The sequence below is a fragment of the Danio aesculapii genome, chromosome 11 (assembly GCF_903798145.1).
Source record: "Danio aesculapii chromosome 11, fDanAes4.1, whole genome shotgun sequence".
Classification (NCBI taxonomy): domain Eukaryota; kingdom Metazoa; phylum Chordata; class Actinopteri; order Cypriniformes; family Danionidae; genus Danio; species Danio aesculapii.
This window is the reverse complement of record NC_079445.1, coordinates 28,360,518-28,388,396: the sequence shown is the minus strand read 5'-3', so window position 1 is coordinate 28,388,396 and position 27,879 is coordinate 28,360,518. Positions and strand designations below refer to the sequence as shown.

The 27,879-nt window shown below is 33.9% G+C and overlaps 1 protein-coding gene across 1 annotated transcript in view; it reads left to right on the top strand.

Annotated features, from left to right (window-relative positions):
* The window catches only part of LOC130236970 (guanylin), an 89,665-nt gene that overhangs the window by 17,871 nt on the left and 43,915 nt on the right, over positions 1-27,879 (top strand). The window lies entirely within an intron of this gene.

The window sequence follows — 27,879 nt, the reverse complement described above, 5'->3', positions numbered from 1 at the left end:
TGGGAACGATATACAGTAACAGAACATTTTAGCGGTATAAAAACCTTGACTTTTGCAAAATGCGGTAAACCTTGAAACCGGTTATGTAGTATATGTATTAAAAGGATTCACTTAAAATCATTTTTCAAATGTCATCATTTAGTTTCCCTCCACTTATTGTAAACATGTTTGATTTTCCTTCTTCTGTTAAATACAAAGGAAGAATGTTGGAAACTGGTAGCCATTTACTTCCATAGTATATTTTACTGGTTTCCAACATTATTCAAAATATCTTCTTTTGTATTTTAAAAAAATTATGGGTTCCACATAATCGTTTTGTGTTGGGACAACATGAAGGAATTAAGTTAACTTATTAGTTTTTACAAATTTAACTGGATTGAACATAAAACAATTTCAAAAACATTTAAACAATAATTGTGTTGTTTCAGCTCATTTTAAATAAGTAGTTTGAACAAACAACAAAGGCCACCTTTTGAGTGTGTGTTCACCAGAGGAAAGAAACTCAAATGGATTTGAAACCTTGAGGTAGGGCTGGCCGGTACATCAGGTTCTTTATAAAGTGAAACCACATCATATTCACTGATTATAAATTCAGTATTTATTACACGACGGTCTCTTCTTTACATTTACGTTATAACACATTTAGCTCTGCATACTGGTCTGTTATAATGACTGTTTACATTTATATGCTTAACCAGCATTTCATCACAGTACTCTGAAACTATTTCGTTACTTCTCATATCTATAGTCTATTCGTTTTCATCTCCTTATTTAATATTTAGTAAAACAAGTTTAGTCAAAACAAAAGAAAAAGTGTAGGATTTTTTACATGGAGTGAAAGACTTATCTTTAGATATCTTCGATATGTGCACTGTTTAATAATTGTGCACAATACATACATGTAAATGTGTAACTATAAAAAAACATATACAGCTGATTTAATTGTTGTTTGTAAATCACACAACTGTGGTATGCAGGATTACTGATAACAAAACTGTAATTGTGACATAAAATACTGTGTGTTTCATATTTACATTCAATGTGGTTCTTTTCTTTTCTATCCTACAAAACATTTTGTTATGTTACTATTTAAGTGTGTTCCTTTTTTGCTCTGACGATGTAGCTATGTTTTCTATGGTTCTGTTTACTTTGTTATTTGCACAACAGCACAGTAGAGCTGTGTATAGTGTTAAGCTCAAAAAAACCCTGTAATGTATTTATTTATCAAAGATTTTGTTTATAATTTGAAATGTTGTGCAACAGTTTTAAGCAGGAGAAGAACCTGTACTGTGTTTTATTTATCAAAAGTTTTGTGCAGCTGTTATTTTGTTAACAGGGAGGGAAACCCCTGTCTCAAAAATTGTTTAATAAAGTTTTAATAAAGGCTTTAACTCTCAAGTAACCATTTATGGGAAAATACCGGATATATATCATATACCGATATTCCTCCTAAAAATATCGGGATATGATATTTTGCCCATATCGCCCAGCCCTACCTTGAGGTTGGGTAAATGGTGAGTATGTTTTCACCATTGGGTGAACTATCCCTTTAATGGAAACAGATGGGATAAACAAAATCATATACAATCAATTATTAATTGCAGACCACAAAACTAGATTATTTTTTAAAGTTTATTATCAGCTATTGTTTAAAAAAATCTGTTTTCTTGTGGAGTTTTTAATTGTGGAACTTGACTTTTACTCTACATTGACAGTAAAAAAGAGTTCAGTACATACATTATACAGTATACAATACTTTGCATTGAGCTGAGTTGTGCTTCAGTGTAGAACAATCTGTTATAGTCCACTGCTGACATGAATTGACCCTTGTATTCGACCAGGCCCATTCTTTGTAAGTATCAAACTGAAAAACATGCAAAGTGACAAGATGCTATTAGTGTACTTTCTGGGAGAAAGAACATAGTGAATAAACAACTATGAGTTTGCCCAAAACATTAGTATAGTCTACATATTTAAACAAACAGACGACTCTGTGGGGGCAAACTTCATTCTTGCCAAACACTAAAATGCCATGCCATTTCCTATGTGAACAGAGGAACTCCTCACTCAGTCTAAACTAAACTGTTTGACTGGCTGTTGGGAGACTGAAGGAAACCTGGGACACTGTGAATATCCTCCTACATAAACATAAGACGGAGACATTGTTTGTTTTGAAGGACAGTGTTTCCTTTCTTACTGCTTTGAACTGTATCTGAATTCTCTGGATTTTGGCTTTCGGAAATCAGCGGGAAATATTCCAATTCCTCAGAGTCCCTGTCAGAAAGTTGGGAAGTTCTCTTGAGTTCCTTTAATAATCCTATTTCATGGGCAGATGGAAGAGTATGGCGGCGCAGGGGGGGGATTAGAGACTGTTAATTATCTTCTGATTTACCGAGGGACTGTTTGAAGCCAGGGATGTAGAGACACTGAGAGAGAATGTCCTTGGATTGTCTGAAGCTTCTGCTGGATGACGTTTGGAGGATGAGCAGTGTTGGAGTTTGTCTCAATTGGTCTGATGATGAGAATGTAGGTGGATCATAACTCCTCGGTTGCAATTAGTTCTCAAAGTGCTCATCTCTCAGTAACCTTATATACAGTTGAAGTCAGAATTATAAGCCCTCCTGAGTTATTAGTTTCCCCACCCCTACCCTAATTTATTTAACGGTGGTTTGTTCTATAGACAATCGAAAACAATATTTCTTAAGAGGGCTAATAATAGTAGTGTAATGAATCACAAATCTCACAGTTTGGACCACATTACGTTTTTTTAGTCACGGATTGGACCAATTTTCAGAGCAACAAAAAAGGGGAGGAGACAAAAATAATTTGCTTTCCATTTATTACAAAAAAAGTACTGCAAGAAACTTTTGGTTTTAACAAACAGAACTTAGAACTTGTAATTTATTACAAATAAAATGAGAAACTAATCAGTTGAATAAAAATAAATTGTAAAATATTCAGTACTGTGAAAAATTCACTGTTACTACTACTGTAACGCTAAATGTATAAATCTAACATTATCATTTGTACAACCCATATTTATTTTTAGTCTCATTTTCAATAAATGATTCAGTTATTCACTCATAAAACATGTTTCATTGCTAGATGTGTCATTTTTAAAGAATTATCCAGTAGCATGTTTTTAATGGACTGATCACCTATTGATTAAATGATGTAATTGCTGCATATGATGGTTATTAAACTGTGGTTTTAATCTTTACCATAAACATCAGTGGTTATATCTAAACTATAAACTGTTATCCCAGTACTTCTGCGCTATGTGACTGTAATTTCATAATTAACTCAAAAGACTAAATACCGAATCTCTTTCTTGATTTTTGCATTTTTCAAACACAGATTTGAATGCAGCGATTTGAAAAATTAATAAACGATATGCAAGTCTGTCTAATCTGTCTATTTAATGACTAGTCTAGTTTTGGGCTATTCTTAGATGTCTATTAGATTTTCACTGACAGCCCAAGTTTAGCCTTGTTTTAGCCAAGCTGTCTACGTTTAGATGTCTTTTAGATGTCTATTAAACACAAAATTGTTTGCTGGGTAGTGACAGAAAACGCCTTTAATGAAACCCACCACATCTCGAATAACCTACCACAAGTTCTTCCATCATCATATTTTACAGGAAAGCCTAAATGCTTTCATGATTTGAATGAAACGAGAGGCGATCTCTCTGAGATTGTTATTAATCCGTGGGTCATGTGTGTTCCGAACTGTGGTTTGGGATCCGTGTGAATCACAGATCAACCGTGATCCTTTACACCACTAGCTAATAACATTGACCTTAAAAACTGCTTTTATTCTAGCCAAAATAAAACAAAGGCTTTCTCAGGAAGAAAACATATTATAGGAAATACAGTGAAAAATTCCTTGCTCTGTTAAACATCATTAGTAAAATATTTGTAAAAGAAATTCACAGGAAGGCTAATCATTTTCACTTCAACTGTATAGATTACATCAGTTCTTGTTGTTTCTTATGAAAATTTAGTCAAAGCGGTAGTTCAAAAGTGGAAATTTCCACCCACACATACAGTAATTTAAAACCTGTATGGATTATAACACAGTAATGTTTTTCTTCTATTAAGTAAACTAGTGAGCTAGCAACCTGTTTGCTTAAAGGCTCGAGCAATGTGCATTCCCATATTGTAGACTACAGACTTTACTCTATAAAAAATAACTGTTATTTATCAGTTTGAAATATATGTGCGTTTTCTGTTAGTAAAGGCTTTTGAATTGCATTATATGACTTTGATCAATAGTTGTTCATATATATATTCCATATAGTTGAACAAAGGGACTTCTATTGATATTCTTTTCAATGGTTTGAAACAAATCATTGTATAAGAAATAACTTCATATTACCAGAAAATGTACTGGCACCACATTACCTGGTTTTAGTGCTGTGATTTACACTGTATGATGAGTCCAGACAATATATTGTTGCAAACTACTAAAAAAATTCTGTAAAAGTTTGTTAAACTTTCCAGCATCAAAATTTTGATGAAACAGAGATCATGTTTGTTTTGTTGCATGTTTGTATGTTTTATGCAGCGGATGCTCTTCCAGCCGCAACCCAGTACTGTGAACAACACCCATACACTCTCACATTCACACCCACACTCATACACTATGGCCAATTTAGTTTATCCAATTCACTTATAGGGCATGTCTTTGGACTGTGGGGAAAACCGAGCACCCGGAAGAAACCCACGCAAAGATGGTTCCACCGGGACTCAAACCAGTAACCATTAACAATAATGTTTAGCTGAACGTTCCAAAATTGACTATTCATGCTATAAATGTCATGTTCTGTCACCATTTGACACCTTTTGCCAGTAAAAATTGCATGTAATTTTTCAATTTCCCCCTGTTTATTTACTCTCAGAAACTGAGAGTATATTAACAGGAGCAGCACCGTTTCAAAAGGTACAGTTTTATACCATGCAGGTCCACATTTGTACCCTAAAGCTACATAATAATAGCTAAAAAGCACAAATGTGCACCTCCTAGTACTTCAAAGGTACAAATTTAGGTACAAAAGTCAAAAAGATACTGTCCCAGTGACAGGATTTGTAAAATTATTTCTGAGAGTGTACATTGTGCTGTTTCAGTGACTGTCCAAAGCATGTGAAATTAATGCGTGTGCCATAACAAACACCAAACTGTTTTACACTGTACATTTTGGCACCACATTACAGGCTCAACACCACCAAAGCGTTGCTAACAGTAGTTTTCTCTTCCAAAAAAAGTGTCTGAAATGTGTAATGAAATGTCTGCAAAATAATATTAAACTACTTCATGCCAATTTCAAGACACTTTCAAAGTAAAAATGTCAACAAAAAAAAAATCAAAGCAACAAACAAAACATAATTTTAAAGTTCAAAGCAAACTTGAGTGTCAATGCATTTTATGTATATAAAATATAAAGCAAGTGAGCAATAAATGACAGAAAAAAGAATAAAAACAGACAATATCTGTAAAAAAAAAAAACTATAATAATTACAAGATTACAACGTGTGGATTATTTAAATGAGACAAATGCATTGATTAACCCTTGCGGTGTACGTGTATTTTGCAGCCAGTTTATACCAGTCATTTTGTCCTCTTCAAGTTTATAGTAAAGAATATATTTAGACGTTTAGATTAAAGCATTAATTCTATCATTTTTCTCTCACTCTCGCAACTGATAATAATAGTATAATGATAGAATAATTATGATGATGATGATGATGATGAAGATAATAGTAAAAAAATTTGTCACTAAATATACTTGGGCGGCTGTTAATATATTTGGGCCCACCCAAGTAAAGTCTATGTGTGGGAAGCACTGAAGTTTCAAAATAAAATTTTAATTACATTAAAACAATTAATGTGCTGTTCATAGCTATGCTAGAAACCAAAGCAAATTTAATTAATTATTATTTTTTAATTATCAATTATCAATTATTCTTTTTTTTTTTTTTTCTTAGTCCCTTATTTATCAGGGGTTACCACTATTCCAGCATATGTTTTAAGGAACGGATGCCCTTTCAGCCGCAACCCAGTGCTGGGAAACACACTCATTTACACACGCACTCATACACTACATCCAATTTAGTTTATTCAGTTCACCTATACCGCATGTCTTTGGACTGTGAAGTACCAGGGGGAAACCCAGGCAAACATGGGTTGAACATGCAAACTCCTCACAGAAATGACAACTAATCCAGTAAGACTCAAACCAGTGACCTTCTTGCTGTGAGGCGACAGTGCTAACCACTGAGCCACCATGCCACCTTTTTAAATCACCAAGGCACATTTTTCCAACACAAATTTAAATCTTTGTTTGTTCATACACATTTTGTAATTTTAATTTTTGGCTGTACTGTCCCTTTAAGTAATACCACTACAGTTACTTCAGCACATTATTTGAATCAATTCATACAAATTCATTAATGTCACTTTGAAATTTCATAAAATAAAGCTATCTTGACTGAATAGTAGCAAGTAGAGTAACCTGCTGCTCTTGGATAAAGATACTATAATGAAGTCTGCCCTAATGTCCTCTTTAAATGGCTACATTATGCTGTGTGGCAGTCATTCAATGGGCATCTTTCAGGTTCACCAGTCAGGTTAATTGGATGTTAACGGAATTACTCGATGCATTTGAAACAAAGACAGTGAATGTGAATCAGAGAGGCTGTTTTTTTCCATGCAATGTGTAATATGATTAACTGTCAACTGAAGAAAAATCGTGTTTACTTCAGCCGTCATCATTGTTAGAAGAATGTTGTGACAGAGATGATGCAAACTCCGACTCCACAACAGGCAGTTTGAGAGATTTCGGTCTGGTTTTATGTGTCAGCCCTTGGAATGAGTGCTTTATCATAAATGAGGAATGCTTAATCTGCTCTACCGAATCATGTCAACATTCTGGGATGCAAAGACAGAGCATTGATCCGTCCCACCCGCAGGGATTCACTTATCAGGAAAATGCAACCTTCCGTCTTCATAATAATATCTTGTGCTGTAGATAAATGAAATTTAATAAGAAGATAATATTGAAAAAGTCATATCCTCCCTCCCCCATAGGGCTTCAAACATGAAAGCATGCTTTTCCAATCAGTGTTGGGTGTGAGGAATTACAAAGTGTACACTGTAAAACAAAATATACGTAAATGAACAGTTTTCCATAGTTTGTTTTTTAGGCTTTTTTATTTATTTATGCTTTTAAATTGCATTATGGGCACTTGATCTTTCCTGCAATACCAAAAAGTGACTTTTATTGACATTTGAAGAGTTCACACTTGGATATTGCTTGACTCTATTAGCAGGTTTGGCATGTTATCCCGGGAGAGAACCCTGAGCTTGAAGATAATTGATCCCAGGGTCAGTTATCCTGTAATGGGGTCCAAGATCAGGTAGGCCCCTAGAGCTCCCCCTGGTAAAAGGAGGAAAAGAAGGAGATGGGATGGAATGGAGATTCTTCCAAAACAAAGATAAGGCAGTAGGGTGAAATCGTTCTATTTGTTGTAGGCTTGAATCAATCTGATTGGATTATTGCCGATTACAGATGAGAGACCAGCTGCGATCATGTGCTTCTCTCGAAATTAGTTTGTAAAACGTCACTTCTTATAGTTTAAAGTGATATATTGTATTGCAAATTACAGTACAAAAACCTAGCAATAAACTACCAGTACTTATGTTATTTTACAGACTTATTATTATTGATATTTGATATTTTTAATACAATATATTGTTTCAAACTACTAAAATGTCAATAAAAGTCACATTGTAAAAACTGCGGAGTTGAATTTTCAACATCATAAGTTGAAAGAGCAGAGATCAAGGTGTTATAATGCAATGCATAACCTTAAGTAATAAAAAAAACACCTGTGAATCATAAAATATTGAAAATGCTAATTAACTGTTTTTTTCAGTGTATTTATCCAATGAAGAAATTTCAGTTCATATTCAGGCTGCACTATATATTGCAAAAATATAATTATTGCGATAATAGTATATGGAATAAATATGTATATATCGCATTCATGTGTGATAGATTATATTTATTTTATAGGTACATTGGTTGTTTATCTAAATTTGACCAATCAGATGGGATCTGAGATGAATCCAGAGCTACAAATAAATACTTATGGTGGCAGTCATCCATATTGTTTTGAAGAGTAAGGGCCCTGTTTTAATGATCTAGACGCAAAGTCTAAAGCGCAAAAGCATTAAGGGCGTGTCTGAATCCACTTTTGCTATTTTAAGGACGGAAAAATGCAGTTTGCTTGGAAAAATGGCTTTACTTTCTCTTTATCTTTCTCTTTACTTTTACTCTTTACTCCTTTACTTTTGTGGATAAGCAAACAGTGTTGTATGCACTCCACTGAACACATCCATTAGCCTACATATTTAATTTAATTTGTTAAGCACAAAGACTTGTTTCAAAACTATTTCTAAATTCAGTTCTAATTTCCAGTAAATGAAAAATTTTTTTCAATGTACGTCCAATTCCTATGCCCCATATTGTGATGCATACATCTCCAAAACCATGGAGGCAGTGGTTTTTATTTTTATATAGAAAATAATCATTTTTGTAGCATTTTAATCTTTTTAATTGTTTTCATATTTAAAGATATTTGTGTATTGCTGTACATCCTGTGTGCATCAAACAATGTGTACGCGTTTTGGACCTGCACAGGCGCATAGCTAACGTGCTCTGCCCTGGAGTTTAGACCAGCTTTCATCTGGTCAATGATTCAATGATGCGGTCTGGTTCATTAAAATAAAAAATAGCAACAAATCGTGCCAAACATGTATTATTACGCCAGGTGTATGATAGGGCCCTAAATGTTTGTTGACAGTTTTTTTTTTTTTTTGTCTGAATTAGAATTAAATAGATCAGAAAAATATTGTTTGCCTGTTAATTTTAATATCATTAAATAAATAAATGATTCAATAGCTAATAAAAATAGAATTTTTTTAGGGAAATGTTATATCATACGGAAAAACTTTATCGCAATATTCAACAACAATATCGCATATTTTTCCAATATCATGCAGCCCTAGTTTATATTCAAATGATTAGGTAATTATTAGGTCATTTAATTACAGTTACTTATAATATTATATTAAATAATGAAATAATAATACATTCTACAATTTTGTATAAATCAATTAACTAAAGCAAATATATTTTGCTGAATTACTCAGTTTTTCAGTTAAAACGATTGCACAAACTTAAGAAACCTTGAACTGATTAAAAAATTAGTTGGCAATATGTAGTATGTATGAAACATGATGTGAAATATTGTGTCATTGCTTGAAATGTTTTATGGTTTTTTTCAGGGCTTTTCTTTTTTTGGAGAGTAATTTTATTAATTAATAAAATAATGCTATATCTGTTATCAAAAATCGTTAAATATTATATTTGTAGGTCATGTTTGACTCATTAAAATAATTAAAAGAGTTTATTTTTTATTTTATTGTATTTCATTTCTTTAGTATAGTATTGAGTCAAGTAATTTAAATCCTTATTGAGTAATTAAATAAACGAACTTATCTGACATATTAAATAGAAAAGTAATTAAAAACAATTTGATGATGTAATCAATTATATTTTAAACGTGACATCCAAAACTGCTTCCAAATTTGTGACAGATTTTTTTTTCTTGTTAAATAAAGGCTATGTCTGACAATCTGATTCTCTTTCAACTGTTAAAAAGGAATCGCAGTTGTAAAAAATTGTGAAGGACAAGGTCCTAAAACCCCAGTTTGGAATGTAAAAAGCCTCCAGCATCTTTTGGTTTAAATTGGTAAGGAGAGAGAGAGACTTGGCACAGTTTTGCATGGCATTTGGGGGGATGGGAGCTTCAGTCTCGGTGGAGTGAGTGCTTGCAGCTGTTCTGGGCTCATAGTGAAGGCTAAGGGAGAGAGAGAGACAGAGAGAGAGTGAATGATGCTTGGGGAAATGCATAGTAGACTCTGACTTCTGGTTATTATGGCAAGTCTTGATTTTTTATGATTGTTTCATATTATGGAGTAGCCTTTTTAAAAGGGTTGTGTGGGAACCAGATATAATATAATATAATATAATATAATATAATATAATATAATATAATATAATATAATATAATATAATATAATATAATATAATATAATATAATATAATATAATATAATATAATCAGAATCAGTTATAATATAATATAGCATATAATATAATATAATATAATATAATATAATATAATATAATATAATATAATATAATATCTAATAATATAATATGGGGTGACACAGTGGCTCAGTGGTTAACACTGTCACCTCACAGCAAGAAGGTGGCTGGTTCCAGTCCTGGCTGGGCCAGCTGGCATTTCTGTGTGTAGTTCGCATGTTCTCCCCGTGTTCACGTGGGTTTCCTTCGGGTGCTCTGGTTTCCCCCACTGTCCAAAGACATTTGCTAGAGGTGAATTGATTAAGCTAAGTTGGCCACAGTATGTATGTGAATGAGTACTGAGTTGCAGCTTGAAGGGCATCTGTTGCGTAAAACATTTTCTGGATAAGTTGGCGGTTCATTCTGCTGTGGCGATCCCTGATGAATAAAGGGACTAAGCCGAAGGAAAATGAATGAATGAATATAATATAATATAATAATACAGAATCAATAAATAATAATTTTACAGTCATAACAATACATTGTTATGATATCACAATATAAAAATAAAACTGTATGTATTTGCTATGCAAATGAGATGATTCACAATAAAGTATCCAAGAATCAGCTTACTGTATTAACAAGTATAATAATAAAAGTTTAGTGGCTAATTTGTAAGAATTGCACTAACCCTAACTCATACGAAAATGTAAGATTTTAAAAAGGAGGAAGGGGCATAGCGGACATTTTAAAAGTGGGGGAGACGGCTGTATGAGATCATACGTTCATATAATTATTAATCACTTGTTTCTAAATGGTCTTTCTCTAAAAGTGAGGGGGACGTATCCCCCCCCATCCCTCCAAGGTTGCTACGCCCCTGCCAACCATCATTGGGGGATGAGCAAATCGTACTAAATTGTACGAATGAGATCATACGAATTCAAACGAATTAGCCACTAAATCAAAAAGTGACAAATTGCAGTGAGATTATGTTGGCTACTCACAATTATCTTTTTTCAGGATTTTCATTCATTTAAATTGAAACAGTTTAGCTTTTAGCTAAATAAGCTTTTTTTTTTAGCTTTTATGATCCATAAAGATGTCATAATGGTATTATAAATACAACCAATTAAGTAGTCTAAATGCTATACCTTCTGACAGGACATGATAGCTATGTTACATGATGACAGATTTGCAGTAGTGAGGGATGCACAACAATGGCATGAGAGTGAGTCAATTGAAATATGCAATTAAATATTTTGGATGTACTAAAAAGTTTGGGAACAGTCATTTTGAACTTCAGTTGACGCTTCATCTGAAGCACATAAGCAATGTAGCTCTACATTCGCCTGGTGTATGATAGGGCCTAAGTCAACTAATCACTTTTCAATTTAGTTCAGTTCAATTCATGTTTATTTCTATAGCGCTTTTACAATTGTGTCAAATCAGCTTAACATAGAGGTTGTAGTAAATAGAAACTGTGTCAGTTTAGTTCAGTTTAGTTTAGTTCAGTTCAGTGTGGTTTAATTTTCGCAGATGAAAGTCCAAACTGTTTTAATGATGATAATTGCCACCAAGTTTTTCATACTAGTTTATTGCTGAAAGAATTGCGTTTTCATTTATTTTAAAATAACATTAGTATAATATTATAAATTTTTACATTAATAAACGTTTGCTTGACATCTGTGTTAGACAATAACTCCCACCGTGAGTTTGTGTGTGCACCAATCGAGTTGTATTTTTGCAATTGTGTATTGAAAAACCTTTTTCCAAGCCCAAGCGTGTCTGGCTCATTTTGCAGTCTCATGCTTGATAAGTCCACATCAAGAGCACATCAATAATGCTTTGTTATGCCTGCCGTGGCAAATTTGTCTTAGAGGCCATGCATTCTTTTTTTTTTCTGTGATCTTAACATAAAAAACACAGTGGTTTTCTTGTGATCAGTCTGTAATGTGACTACTATGAACCCTGTACTTGTTATAGGGAAATAACATGAAAGATAAAGTACACAAATATTACTACTGAAGGTGCTTTCGAAATAGATAAAGCCTCATTACACAACATGGTCAGCAGCTATATTATATAAGGAATTTTTGAAAAATCATAAATGTGACACAAATATGAATGACTTGGATAGTATTATTTTATTTTAAACTAAATGAGGACAATAGTGGGCTGAATCTGAGTTACTAGAAGTGCCCGCTCACATTTGCCCAGGCCTGACCAAATATAAAATTCTGCCTACGCCACTGAGCGTGAGTGTAAGGCATGAGTGAAAATTCGTTTCATTCACAGTATTGCATTAAACTGCTGTGTATATAATATAACATTTAATGATGTTTTTAAACTAATCGGACTGTTTAATTTCTAAATTTTCATGAAAAAATAATGATCTGATTTCATTTTTGTGAAACTATTGGCATCTACATAAAACGTCTGAAAGAAACAGCAGACGAGCTGAATGAGATGCATATTCACTCTCTGCCAACAGGTGGCGCTTATGAACAGCAATGATATATTTGCTGGGCTTCCAGAGAGAATTTATGATGGCGCTACTGTTAAAATGACTGATGACTTTTTAGGCCCGCCCTTTAAGGGTGGGACTTCCAGTTAAAACCACATATCTTTAGGGATGGATTTTCAATTCAATTAAATCCTATATATTTTATAATTCCGGTAATTTATCATTTAATATGTAATCAAACTATTTAAATTCTTAATTATTTAATTATTACAATTGTTATAATTATATTATTTTGACTAAACTAGTTTAAGTTCTGGCTGGGTCAGTTGGCATTTCTGTGTGGAATTTGCATGTTCTCCCTATGTTCGCGTGGGGTTCCTTCAGGGGCTCCGGTTTCCCACACAAGGCCAAAGACATGCGCTATAAGTGAATTAAATAAGGTAAATTGGCCATATGTGTGTGGATGAATGTGTATGGATGTTTCCCTGTAATGGATTGCAGCTGGAAGGGCATCAGCTGCGTAAAACATATGCTAAATAAGTTGGTGGTTCATTCCGCTGTGGCGACCCCAGATTAATAAAGGGACTAAGCCGAAAAGAAAATGAATGAATATTATATTATATTATATTTTATTATATTATATTATATTATATTATATTATATTATATTATATTTATATTATATTATATTATATTACACATTTATTCATTTTCTTTTCGGCTTAGTCCCTTTATTAATCCAGGGTTGCCACAGCGGAATGAACCACCAACTTATCCAACACATGTTTTACGCAGCTGATGCCCTTCCAGCTGCAACCCATCACTGGGAAATATATTATATTATATTATATTATATTATATTATATTATATTATATTATATTATATTATATTATATTATATTATAATTAATAAACTAACACTATAACCATTTATAGTTCTGGTTAGCCTTACACTATTCTGTATGTTTCTCCCAGTGTGTGTGTATTGATGAGAAAAACATTCACTAACCGTTAGACAACTGTTTGAGTTTTAATCATATCAGATATGGAGCACATATTTGTTGGGCGTAGTGTGTTTCCTACGAAATAGTATTTGTTGTTATGGGATTAGAAAGCGTGATGATATTGCATATCTATATATTTATATATATAATCATAGACAATTGAGTGTGTGCGTATGCACCTGTACTTTGTACCTGATATATTATTGTCTATGTCTATGAACATCCGTATATCTGTAATTGTACCTGATATATTATTGTTTATGTCTATGAACATCCATATTTCTGTAAAGGTACCCGATAAATGTCTATGAACATCCGTATTTGTGTAATTGTACCTGATATATTATTGTTTATGTCTGTGAACATCCCTATTTCTGTAAAGGTACCTGATACATTATTGTGTACATTTATTGACATGGATCCGTATTTCTGTAATTGAACCTGATATATTATTGCCTATGTCCTATTTCCTAAAACCTATCATATTTACATTTTTCAGTGAGGATGTAAACGTACAGCTTTCAAATAACTGACTACTTGTATTATGTACAGTGAGAATGAGGTCTATGACAAAAATTGCCTATTATTAACTGTAAGTGTGACATATATTAAGTGTAATAGATGAATATGTAGCAGAAAACAGTACAGGGTGTTTGCTGTATCTTAAAAATTCTTAAAATATTTTAAATTTCAAAATCAAAATTTTAGGCCTTAAAAAATCTTAGATTTACTCAAATATTATGTTGTAGGTCTTAAATAATTTTAAACAGGACTTAATTTTGCTTTGTCCTAGTAAAGCTACCCAATTGGGCCGACATCCATTCAATCCTCAACAATACATCTCAGTAAAACTGAGAAAACAACTGTTAGAGCAAATTCCCCAGTAAATTCCCTAGTCAAGAAAAGAAAACTGAAAACAATTATACGATTCCTCATGATAATATCGGGCCATTAAAAAAAAGCCTTAGTGTTTAACCCTGTATAGGTGTAAAATTTAATTCTTAATGGTCTTAAAAGGGTCTTAAAAAGTCTTAAATCTGGCTTAATGAAACCTGCAGTAAGTCTCACACTTCACGTTGGTGTTCAGAGGTCTAGAAAGTACTCAAAAATGTTACTCCAGTGCAGGGCCAGACTGGCCGTAGGGAGCATGTGTCCCGGTGGCCTGATGGTCAATCTGGCCTGCCACTGTTCACTTGCCCCTGCTCTTCATTTACTGATGGTCTTAAACCTTGTCTCTGTAACATTATGTGAAAAATAATATGGGGACATGTTAAATAGTCCAACCAAACAAAAAGAAGTTGTAAGTATACTTAACTGAAATATAAGTTTATTTCTGTGACGTATCTATAAATTTCATAGATATGCACATAGTCAGTAGTCACAGTAGCTTTGAAAGTATATTTCCTTATTTTAAGCTTAATAGGAGTATACTTATAACAGACTTAAAGGGGATGATGTGGATTGTGGAAATCGATGCATTATGACTTCTGAAGAATCAATGACTAAATCTGACCAGATTCATGGAATATTGAAATTATTGTCATTTGCTGAATAAATAACACTTAAATTAACCTGCCGTCCGGTCGTTCTGTTCTTGTGTTAGAAGCTATGGACTTTTCCACTGTAAATTTAAAAAAAATTGTAAAAAGTACTTTTTTTCTTTAAAATGCAATGAAGTAAAAGTAAGCATATTCATTTTTAATTGTAATCAAGTAAGGTAAAAACCGTGAAAGTATTACTTAAGTACAGTAATCAGCTAAAATTACTCAGGTACTTTACATCTGCCATCTTGTGATTTATTTGGAAGACCGGTCTAAAGAACGCCACAATTTAATTGAAACATGCTCATAGAAGGACTGTCATTTAATGTGTGTGTTGTATATGGTCCTGTTTTGGTAAATTCATCGAGCAGGAGTTTGACCCGAAGGTGCAAAATTCTGTAGTTTGATTCTAACTAAATGTCTCTTTTCTTATAAGCGATAAACCCTTTTACAGTCATATGGTCTTGTGAAGTACTTTATAGGATACATTTATGAAAATTTAGAAAATGAAGTTTTCGCTTATAGCATTTATGATTGTTACATTTGAATTTTTTTTTTCTTACAATGTGAGAAACCCCAAATTGCTTAGATGCGGCTTGCACTGCGACAGAATGAAAAACAATCATTAATATTTTTTTAGAAAAGATCTTTAAATTAGAAGGAGATGCTTACGCACAACAGAGCCGATTGCTATATTTGGATTACAGAAGAAGATTGTAATTTATTCAATTAAAATAAATGTAGTTATTAAGAAGGTAGCTGAGAAAGATTATGCCTGCATTAACAGCTCAGGGAGAATAATTTGTAATGGTGGTTTGTTTATAAAAAAAAGAGGATATGTTATCTGACTTTGCTTTAGTACTAATACAATCTATATGTTCACTAAACTGTTTAACTGAACTGTTTCATCAATTTGCATATTTTTGTTAGAAGTTTAACCAGATCTCACAATGATTAGCTGTTGTTCTTATAAATAGATTCATACATATCATCTGTCATCCACAAGTGAATAAGTAAAAGTTAATAAAAGACTTCACTTTTGTCAACAAAAGCCCACCCTTCGTCAAAAATATTAATGTTCAACAGATTTCCTTTGAAAGGTCTCAAAGTCTCTTACGTCTTTATGTAAGTTCCTATACATTGGACCCAATGTTGTTACGGACTAAATATGATGACCACTACAAACAACAAAATGCCATCTCAGTCTAAACCAAAGAATTGACTCTGCGTATTTTCTGTTTTGTTCTGTTCTGTTTTAGTTTTGTTTCCCAGTATGGGCCATTCATGATTGCGATTGTCTACTCCATATATAAAGTTTGTAAAAGCATTAAATGGATTCCCTCTGTATTTCTCAGTTCTCGGTTGAGCTGTACTGTCACTGGAGAACTGTGGGAGAGACTAATGAACACTTTTTATATACCCTGCTCTGTTTTTGAACATTTGTTTTCAGTCACGGCAGGCTGCGGTACATGCTGAGTGTCTGGTGGTCGTTTTACTGCAAACCCCAGTTCCTTTGACTCGTTCGATGTCTTTTTATCTCTTAGAGTGTTTTATCAGTCAGCATGACACTTGTTTAGACTACTGACATGCTTCATTGTCCTTGATGAGCAGAACAGTATTATATTCAGCCAAAACAAATCATCACTCACAATCTTATAATGACCAAAAGTTCATGATTAAGTGAGTTTTGTTTCATTGTATTTTAATCTGTTATTATGTCAAATCAGCATATAGAATCTTTTTGTATATATGTATTTATTTTATTTTATGACATTTATTATGATAGGAAAGTAGATACTGACAGGAAGTGAAGTTGGAGAGATTGGGGGATAGGATTGTGAAATGTTCGCAAATGTAATTGTGTTAAAAATAGTTTCTATGTCGTTGCTGTTTGCCTAGTGGTCAGTGCACCGACATAGAAAGTATTTTTAACACAAATTAAATCAAATTCAATTTAAAGATTTCTGTCATGACAATTCTCTGTGAGATTTTGTATGGTAATCAATATGTTTATGGCAATGTTTATGTGTTCGGTCTTGGCGGCATAGATCTTCTACACATGCTATCTGAGAATATAAAACACTTCTGCTGCAAAAATGGCATCTATGAAAGCAATATTCTACATACAAAGGAGGAAATAGGCATCATGTTTTTCCTGGGAATAATATTTCTTAAAGGCGCTGTTGACATGGAATTGAAACAGATTTTGGTAAAAGCCCAAACAATACAAACATAAAAAGAAATTAGTTATGTGAAATTCTGTTTGTCTCATCTATCAAATCAGATCTTTATTTTGTATTTTCTCTTGGATTCCAGTCAGGTGATTGGCTGGGCCTTTCTACAGCTTTATTTTCTTTCTCTGAAACCATTTACGAGCTTCCTTGTCTGTGTTTGGGGCCATTGTCTTGCTGAAATGTCCAGTTTCATCTTCATCCTCTTGATAATGTAGATGTTGGACTGAAGTAGCGAATATTAATTAGGCGGAGGGTTGATGAATAACTACTGAGAGATTTCAGCTGCTGTCTGCACTTTCACTGCTTTTCTACACCTAACTTTCTTCATGTGTTCAATACTTTTTCCCTGTGTCATTTTATTTTATTACACATAATTTCATTTGTAAATTAGATTTGTTTTCTTTGCATATATGGATTTCTTTGGTTATTATCAACATCCGGTGAAAATTTCAAGTCAACCGCACCTTTAGAAATATGTTTTCTGAGGAAAATGATGACATGTTCAATACTTATTACCCCCACTGTACTGTATGTGGTACAACACTGAGATACTTAAATGTCAAGGAGCAAGCTCATTGGCTGCTGAGGTGACAGCAGCCAATCACCTACACCATTGATGATGTGGTCAGAAGCAGATTAGATACGACCTATAAACCTGCGTGCCTAATAGAGAATCACAACAGAATTTTGTATAACTGTTTTTTAAAAACAGATATAGATTAAAAACATATGTTATTATTTTATTTTATTTTTTTATCCTCTGGGGGGTTAAATGACGTAGTGTTCAGTGTTCAGGATTGTTTGTTTTTCTCACACATTGACACTGCATGTGATTTGTCAATAATAGACACTAAATTGATCATTACAAAACTGATCATTTTCTATTAGAAACCAATGTCAGGCAATGTGGGTTTCTATACTAGCATAAAGCAAATATTATGCATTCATTCATTTATTCATTCATTCATTCATTTTTCTTCGGCTTAGTCCCTTGTTAGTCCCAAACTATGTTTGTTTGTTTTGATTACTTATTATTTCTTAGTACCAATTTCCAAAAGAGTTTTTTGATCACTCAACTTCAGACATTTTAGGTCAGTGCAACTGATGTTTTGAAAAGTTGAGAACACGTCAGCGCCAATGGTGAAGTGGTTAGTGCGTCGACGCATGGTGGCCCGAGTTCCAATAAGAAAAAGCAAAAGGAAATAAGGATTATGTTTTTTTGTTGAACTGACTTTAAAAAAAACTTACAGTACACCTCAAGTGATAATTTTTTTGCAAATTAAGGAATTTTTATTAGGAATTTGCCATTACAATCACTTGCTTTTCGCACTTCAAAATGCACTTCAAAAACATAGGGTGATGGAAACCCAGCTTTTACAGGCTTCTATCATGAGTTAAGTACGAAATGATTTGAACATAACATCATGTCTCAAAATCTGATTTTTCAAAGGCTGAACGGCCGAATATACAGTGTTTAGAATGACACGAGTAAATATTTTCATGCAGAAACCTCAATATATTCTCTCTGTTTGATCGTTCGTAAATCACAAGCTGAAAACCAGAGAAAAATGTGCAACAAAAAACGAAATACAATCCAAAAGGTCTCTCTCCTTATGGGAAATGTTAGCTTGTGACACAAACAGTTTACATATTACACCAATGTCAAACAGCTGTACTGAAATTTTCCACTGCCCTGTTTGATTGTCACAAATTGCAGTGTAAGCTTTGCCCACAGAGAAACTTTAACACAAGCAATGAATGTTCAGTAAACATTAAACTCAAAGCGTTTGACCCTGGCGCTGTCTGAGGAAACACAGGACGTATTTCACGCTGAATAAATTACAAAAAAAAAAGTCCAGTCTGAGCGAGGGATTTTTCTCACACATCTTTCAAAGTCCTGACCATTATGAGCTGCAGGCTTTTGGTGCAGAAGTAACAGGCCATGAAGGATCAGCGTTTGGGGATAATGGGTTTTGGAGGAACAGAAAACAGAACATACTGTCTTGGAGTCAAAACTGGGACAGGAAATCCAGTCTGTAACGGCCAAAAATGCCACTTCGTAGACATTTCTCTTCGAAAAAAGTATTTAGCAAACTGGGCTTCTACATAGAAACATTTGTCCTGCATGTACTTGTAAAATAAGACTATGCCTTTCTATGATTGTAAATAAAACGCAGTTTTTGGCCAATCAGCATTCAAAATTTTATGTTTTATAAAGATTTTTTACACAGTAATAGTTCAGTTTTGAAGCATTAATGTTATTACTGAGAACAATGCCCTGAATAGAAGTCAATCTCACAAAATATGAAGTTTACCTTTTCTATTGCAATTTAATTAAATTAATTTAAATTGCAAATGTTTTTCTACCAATCTGTTTGTTTTTTCCATGTAAAAATCTAGTAGAGGCAACAAGAGAACAGTGAGGACAATAGAATGATGAAATAATGTTTAAAAATTAATATTAGCATTCACAAAAGATGGTTCTTTCTCAGTTTTTTTGTCTTGTTTTTCAGACAAAATGTAAATATTCTTAAATCAAGATATTTAGGATATAGATAAGAAATATGTTCAAGATAATTAATCTTGATTTCCCTTTTAAATGTACTTTAATTAAATGTACACTGTAAAATTGACTGTATTTTCAACTGTAAAGAAAGGCTTGGCTCATCATATGACTTTCTCATCACCACCTGCTTATGCTTGTGTTTTTGTCTTCAAAACACTGGCATATAATAGTATAGATTAACGAACCACGGAAGTTTTAATGGTAAAGTGCTGCTCATCTCTAAACACAGATGCTGCTTTTTTACCATATATTTTTTAACAGTGTGGGTTTCTGACACCACTGGTGTATATTAAAAGCATATGTTGTGGGGTGAAATTCCGGGAGTTTTCCGGGAGACAGAACAATACGGGAGATGGGTCAGAAATACAGGAGACTCCCAGGAAAAACGGGAGTGTTGGCAGGTATGGTAATTAATGAATGCGTGTTGTAGGAGGCAGAACTGAAGCAAAGGGGATTCTTTACACATGACAATCAGTTTTAAATCGTTTTTATGTTGAGTTTGTTTTGGATTAACATCACTTCTTTTTTTTTGTTTTTGTATTTTTTTTTTTAGTTCGGCTCTCTATTAGTCTAAACTGTTCCAGGAATTTCAATACAAAAGGAAAAAAATGGCTTTTTTTTTTGTTACATTAATGTTTCATTAATATTCCTTTACAGACATATCCTGTACAGTTTTGTTGTCTCAGTTTGGCTGTCGTTTCAAACTAAAATGGTCCTGTGGTCCACTACAGTGGACATGCTGTGAAATTAAAAATAAAACAAAACGTAAAAACTCTAAATTGTATAATTTATGGATGTAGGAAATCACAATAAAAACAACAAAAAAAGACAAAATTTTTCTTTAGGTCTCAGGAGGATAGGCATTGCTCGCTATTGTCTATTGTCTCCATTTCCTGCTGCGTCTCATGTCAGATAAACAGCACAGTGACAGACAAGAATAAGAAATATTACAGTATATAAGAACTTATAGTTACTTGGTGTATTTTTTGTGGAGTTAATTAAAGCTTTTCTGCAACAATGAGTCACACAATGTCGTTACAAAATTCGCCCGAACACACACACACACACACATTTAACTTTGCACTGTTTGCACGGCAAATGTGACCGGATACACGTTAATATCCACTGCTGCATGGATATCTGTTATGGTAATGTACAAAATAAACCTAATTTAACATCCACAAACCAGGATATAAGCATCTTCTTTTATAATTGTACTGACACTATGCGGCTGTGTTGATGAATTACAGCGATTTTTACTGTCTTTATTACAAACATGCACTGTTTTAAAAACGTTTTTAACTTGTAAAACTCATTCTTGAACTGCAGATGATCACAGAGAGCTGAACAGGTCATTTAATCCCAGTTGCTTTGTGCACGTCCTGTCTTGTTGATATGTTTATACATGTTACTGTTGAGACATGTTAATAGGAGGCTGTCAATCAATTTGGTGAAACTGCACTCCTATGTCACGTTGCGGTGGGTCTCAAAATGGGAGGGATTTGGATCCTATTTTAATGTCAGGAAATTTAAAAAAGAGACTTACTGTGTTTCTATCGCTCCAATATGACTGTGAACACTCTATTCCTTCACACAGTTCTGTCCAAACAGCTTAGTAAAGATGATTTGCATCAAAGGTGCCCTTTAAGCATAAATTTATTTAGCACCGAAAAGGTTTTTCTGTTGAGCTGAAGGACCCTAATTTGATCCTGTATTAATGTAATAGTGTGTCTCTAAATGTTAAACTCACAATATTTTTTGTGATAAAATCATTGCATTTCCATCTCAGCCCCCACCATCATTTATACATATTATTTTTGCATTGTAAAACTGCATTACATAACCTGACAAACCCACATAACTAAATTGGCCTTTTAATAGCGTTTTCCTTAAGAAAAAAAACTTCTCAACATGGTGCCTTTGGAATAGGTCGTCGTGTTCAGCTGAATTCATTTAGTGTCTTTTCATCTGCAGACTCATTTGTGCCCGTTTCTTCTCATTATTCTCATTATGTCGAGCGCCTATAAAGAACAAACCAAAGCAATATGTGGCGGAGGCCAAGCAGAAACTCTTCTCCTTCTCAATTAATTTACAGACTGAGGCAAAAATCACCCCTGTGGCCTTGTGTTATTCTCTGTGTGTGAAGGAAAGTGGTGCGAGCGCCAGTGGATTATGATATTCAATGCCAAAGGTTCTTGGGTAACTGGCTTGATAGACTTTACATTTATTAAAGCCCATTCCCTGTCATATTCAGTCATGTAGGTATTTTATAATACCATCTTCTGGAGAACAGTTCTGTGATATATTGAGGAATCCATAGTTATGCTGTTGGATTGCATTTGTAGATATTTCCCCTTTTTTTCCCCAGAAAAAGATACTGGATGAGGATGGTATTTTGACTTTGAAGCTATTGGACACCCTAATATGTTTTTTAAAGAATATTGGCGTGTTTGTGGACTAGTCATAATTCACATATCCAGTGTTTTTTTAATGTCTGTATGCATCTAATCAGGAAATGATTTATTGATAATTTATTGAAAATGTATTTATAAATTTCAATTTATCCACATCATTTTTAAGTTTATTTTTTTAGTATATACAGTATAATTTATCTTCAATTTGTTACTTCAGTATTTTATGTATTTTTATTTAATGTACACCTGACAAAAGTCTTGCTGTCGATGCCAGTTGTAAGAGCAACAAATAATAACTTGTCTTCTAAGTTGATAATTTAGAAAAGTGTCAGAAGGTCAATTTTTCTGATGATTCATCTGTTAAACTGTAACCCAATCATCACAAATACTGCGATAGACCTAAGGGAACCCACATGGACCCAAAATTCTCACAGAAATCAGTCAATTTGGTGAAGAAAAAATTTGGGGTTACATTCAGTATGGAGGTGTGCTAGAGATTGCAGAGTGGATGGCAACATGAACAGCCTGAGGTATCAAGACATTTGTGCTGCCCATTACATTACAAACCACAGGAGAGGGCAAATTCTTCAGCAGGATAGCGCCCCTTCTACTTCAGCTTCCACATCAAAGTTCCTGAAAGCAAATAAGGTCAAGGTGCTCCAGGATTGGCCGGTCCAGTCACCAGACATGAACATTATCAAGCATGTCTGGGGTTAGATGAAGGAGGAGGCATTGAAGATGAATCCAAAGAATCTTGATGAACTCTGGGAGTCCTGCAGGAACGCTTTCTTTGTCATTCCAGATGACTTTATTAATAAGTTATTTGAGTCATTGCAGAGATGTATGGATGCAGTCATACAAGCTCATGGAAGTAGTACACAATATTAATTGTTTTTCCACTGCAGCATGACTTTATAATCTATACTGTATATTATTTCTGTTAAGTGACAAGACTTTTGTCTAACCAAAGTCAGACCTTACTGTCCTAATTAAATAATTAAAAATCAAGGCATGATCTTATTTTATTTTGGAAAAATAAGCGTGATCTAGAGGCCTTTAACTTTCATATATGCCACTTCTGAGACCAAAGGATCAACTAGAAGTCAAGTTATTATTTTTTGTTCTTAAAACTTAGATAGGCGACAAGACTTTTCTCAGGTAGTGTATTAGTGATATTATATACTGAAAACAATTATATTATAATTATAATTATATATATATATATATATATATATATATATATATATATATATATATATATATATATATATATATATATATATATATATATATATATATATAGCCATATAGCTTACAGTATATTAAAATCACCCACATATAGTGTGTAGAGTACTAATGCTTTGTCAACGCACTGAAAATGTCTTGACAAACGTTTGACAACCAGGATATCCCAATTACCGATAAAATAATCCATAACAGACTAAATGATCCAGTGATTATATAAATATCTCTGACATATGAACACCAAATGACTGCGTTAGTCTCTCTGAGCCACAATGAACCCCTCGTCCAATCAAAGATGTTGATGGATCTGACAATAGTAGATTCATTGTTCTCCATTCATTGTCACTTTATTCCTGCTCCTGAAGGCTTGTTTTGCTCAAGTCTTGTGTAAGAGTTCAGTGAGAGAGGGTTAAAGAAGGGTATAGTGTTTGTAAAAGCCAGCATTAGGGTCTTCTTGCAGCCTCAGCGCTCTCTTTATGATGGCTGTCAGCTTGGCCTTGCGCTGCAGGTTTGATCTGAGAGAGCAAGAGTCCGTTTAAAGCCCCTTTCTCTTGGTTTATTCAGCCCACTTCACACATGTCTGATGTCAGATTTCTCAAGGAGACAGATCTCCAGATTAGCTCTGTCTTTCAGACATGCTCCTTTCAGAGGACGAGTGTAGTACTGTAGAGGACAGAGGAAACAAAGTACTGATTTAAAAATCTTGATTCTAGGGTTATGCAATATGACAATATAAATTGTATGGACATAATAAAAAGCACATGATTTCATATTCCGCTATATTGTTTATATTGTGGGTTTTAAAAATAGAATATTGATGGTTATACTTGTTCATATTTTATACAAGCTCCTCTTGTACAAACTCTCCTGTTTCCACCAAAACTGTTTGTCAGGAACTCCACAGGGTCAATATACTTGGCCGGACTGCTAGCCAAACCGTTGGTCACTAATGCCAATGTCAAATATGGTTTCAATGGTGCCAGCAGTGAAATTCTTGGGCTGTGGACAATGTGAAACTTGTATTGTTCTCAAATGAGTCCACTGTTACTGTCTTTCTCACATATGGGAGAGTTATGGTGTGGAGAAGCCCCAAAGAAGCGTACCACCCAGACTTTTTGTATACCCAGAGTGAAACATGAGGGTGGATCAGTGATGGTTGGGGCTGCAATATCGTGGTATTCCCTAAGCCCGATACTTGTGCTAGATGGATGCGTCACTCCTAAGACTACCAAACCATTCTAGAAGACCATGTACACCCAATGGTTCAAACATTGTATACTGAAGGTGGTGCAGTGTCAGACAATACACACAGCAAGACTGGTGACAGAGTGGTTTGCTGAACATGAAAGTCAAGTTGAACATCTCCAATGGCCTGCACAGTCACCAGATCTAAATAATATTGAGTCACTTTGGAATGTTTTGGAGGAGCAAGTCAGGAAGCATTTCCTCCACCAGCATCACATAGACATCTGGCCACTATTTTGCTAGAAGAATGGCTCAAAATCCCTCATTCCCAGAACAAATTGATGCTGTATTGGCCGCAGAAGGAAGCCCTTCACCATACTAATGAATTATTGTGGTCTAAAACCAGGCATTTTAGTTTCGTACATCTTGATAAGAGATTGTAGTTATATCTCCCAGTCCTACCTCGTTCGATTTCTTAATTTGATTTGAAGTTATGAATTTGCATAAGTGAATATACTTGTAATACAAATGTTTCTTATATTTCTAAAATTGAACAGTGAACTCTTTAGTTGCTCTTTCACTGTTGGGCCAAATGATTCTCTTTGCTTAACTGTGGTTCAGATTGGACTTTCATGGTGATGTGAAAACACACACACATTACTGGTATAAACAGTGTATTATTAGGCTGTTGTTGTTTTAAGACAGTATACGGTTACCTTTCACTTTAGAACTGACTGACTGACAGAGTGAAGTGAAGTGAATTGAGGCGTCTCTTTCTGTGATGCTTTCGGTTTTTGTGCCACAGAAAGGCTACTTTCTTTTTTGCAGTTTCATTTGAAAAAGGAACGTGGGTTTCCTCCAGGTGCTCCGGTTTCCCCCATAGTCCAAAGACATGCGCTATAGGTGAATTGAATCAACTTAATTGGCCATAGTTATTGTGGATGATGACTTGAGCTTTGACAAACAGATAAATGCAGTGGTCAAATACTGCTTCTTTCAGCTTCGACTTTTAAAAACAGTCAAATCTTTTTTATCTAGAAAAAATGTTGAAAAAATAATCCATGCTTTTATTACCACTAGATTGGCCTATTGTAACTCATTATACTTTGGGATTAGTCAGAAAACCTTATCCCGGTTATGATTAGTTCAAAATGCTGCTGCAAGGCTTTTAACAGGTACCAAGAAACATGACCACATTACACCAGTTTTACGCTCTTTGCAATGGCTGCCTGTGCACTATCGAGTCACTTTTAAAATGCTTCTCTTGGTTTTTAAATCTCTAAATGGCCTGGCACCTGTCAGACATGTTAATTGAGCATCAGCCTGGTCGGTCTCTTTGGTCATCTAATCAGAGACTGTTATGCATCCCTAAGTCGAGGCTGAAATGCAGAGATGACTGTGCCTTCGCAGTAGCTGGTCCTAGGTTGTGGAATGCTCTGCCCCTTTGTATTAGATCTGTTTCATCCCTTTCTGTTTTTAAATCTAGATTGAATACTTACCTCTTTGATTTGGCATTTTATCAGTGAAAATTGTCTGTTTAACAATAATTTTATATATATATTTGTTTTTTCTTGGTCTTAATTTGTACTGTGCAGCACATTGGTCAACCTCTGGTTGTTGTAAATAGTGCTATATAAATAAAATTGACATTGATATTGACATAGTGTATGTGTGTGAATGAGTGAGTATGGATGTTTCCCAGTGATGGGTTGCAGCTGGAAGGGCAATTTGGCAGTTCATTCCACTGTGGAGACCCCTGATAAATATAGGGACTAAGCCAAAGGAAAATGAATGAATGAATGTTTTATTTCTGATTGTTGCACCTTACAGTTTAAGAAAATGAAAAATCCACAGCACAGATATATTAATAGATAAAATAGAATAATATAGTCGGTTTAAAAGATGATTAACATAATTATATTGCCTAGGAGCCATATGCTTTATTTAGAAAACCTATGAATTACAAAATATATAAGAGACTGTGACTGCTAGAAAGACTAGACTACTAGAGACTATAGAGACTTCTAGAAAAATAAACTGTAAATGTATATTTTATGCAGACTACAATTACATTAAGACTACGATTAACTTAAAAAATTGTGGACATAAAACAATAAACATAAAACAATTAAGTCGTCCAAAAAAATCTCAATAATTGAGTTGTCACAACTAATTTAAATTAGTTAATTGTAGTTTATTGTAGAATTAGTTAATTGTAGAACAAGCTTGAAAAACATTTTTGACTGTATACAGTGTCCATCAGCCAATCAGAATCAAGCATTCGGCAGCCCTGTATAAACAACTTTAATATTTACATAATAAAATCACTTATAATGTGATTTTATAATAATAATAAGAAGAAATATTATCATACAAAAATTCTGTAAGAAAATATTTATTAATTAATGTTGGATCATTAGATTTACTTTGATCTCCAGGTATTTTTGTTAAATATATTTATAAATACTTTTTTCAGTGTTTCAGGCTTCATACCTTGTTCATTTAAAGCCTGTCTTGCTGTAGTTTCCCGCTTCCCCCACTGCTTTATGTCTTATCACCAGTTTGTGAAGGCCAGAAGGACACCGGCGCTGCAGTCTATGGAAATGAACGACTCTGGCATTTGAATGTCAGGGTGATATAGGCAGATCCAGATGACGGATATAAACCCACAGCCTTGAAGAAGAGGACTGAAGCTCTGGCATATTGTCACGTAACGCAAAATGGGAGGAGGATGATAAAAACAAGTAGACTGGGACTCTAACAGAGGTCAAAGAAGCTAAAAGAAGATGAGTTTAGGGCTTGATATCTGCTCATTTCCATAGAGGAGTCACTCAGGTGACTTCAAATATCACACTCCCTCATTAAAGCAGCCGGCGGTGGTTACTCGCTGCTCTGGGACAGACCTGACTGGACAAAATAGAACTTTAAGAAATAGTTTTGTACATTTATTTATTTATTTATTTATTTATTTATATTATTTACCATTGTCTTGATGACTTTTTTCTATTTTTCTGGACAGTTTTATTGGTTGCATTTTTATTAATGTTTAACAAAAACATACATACAGTAGTAGTA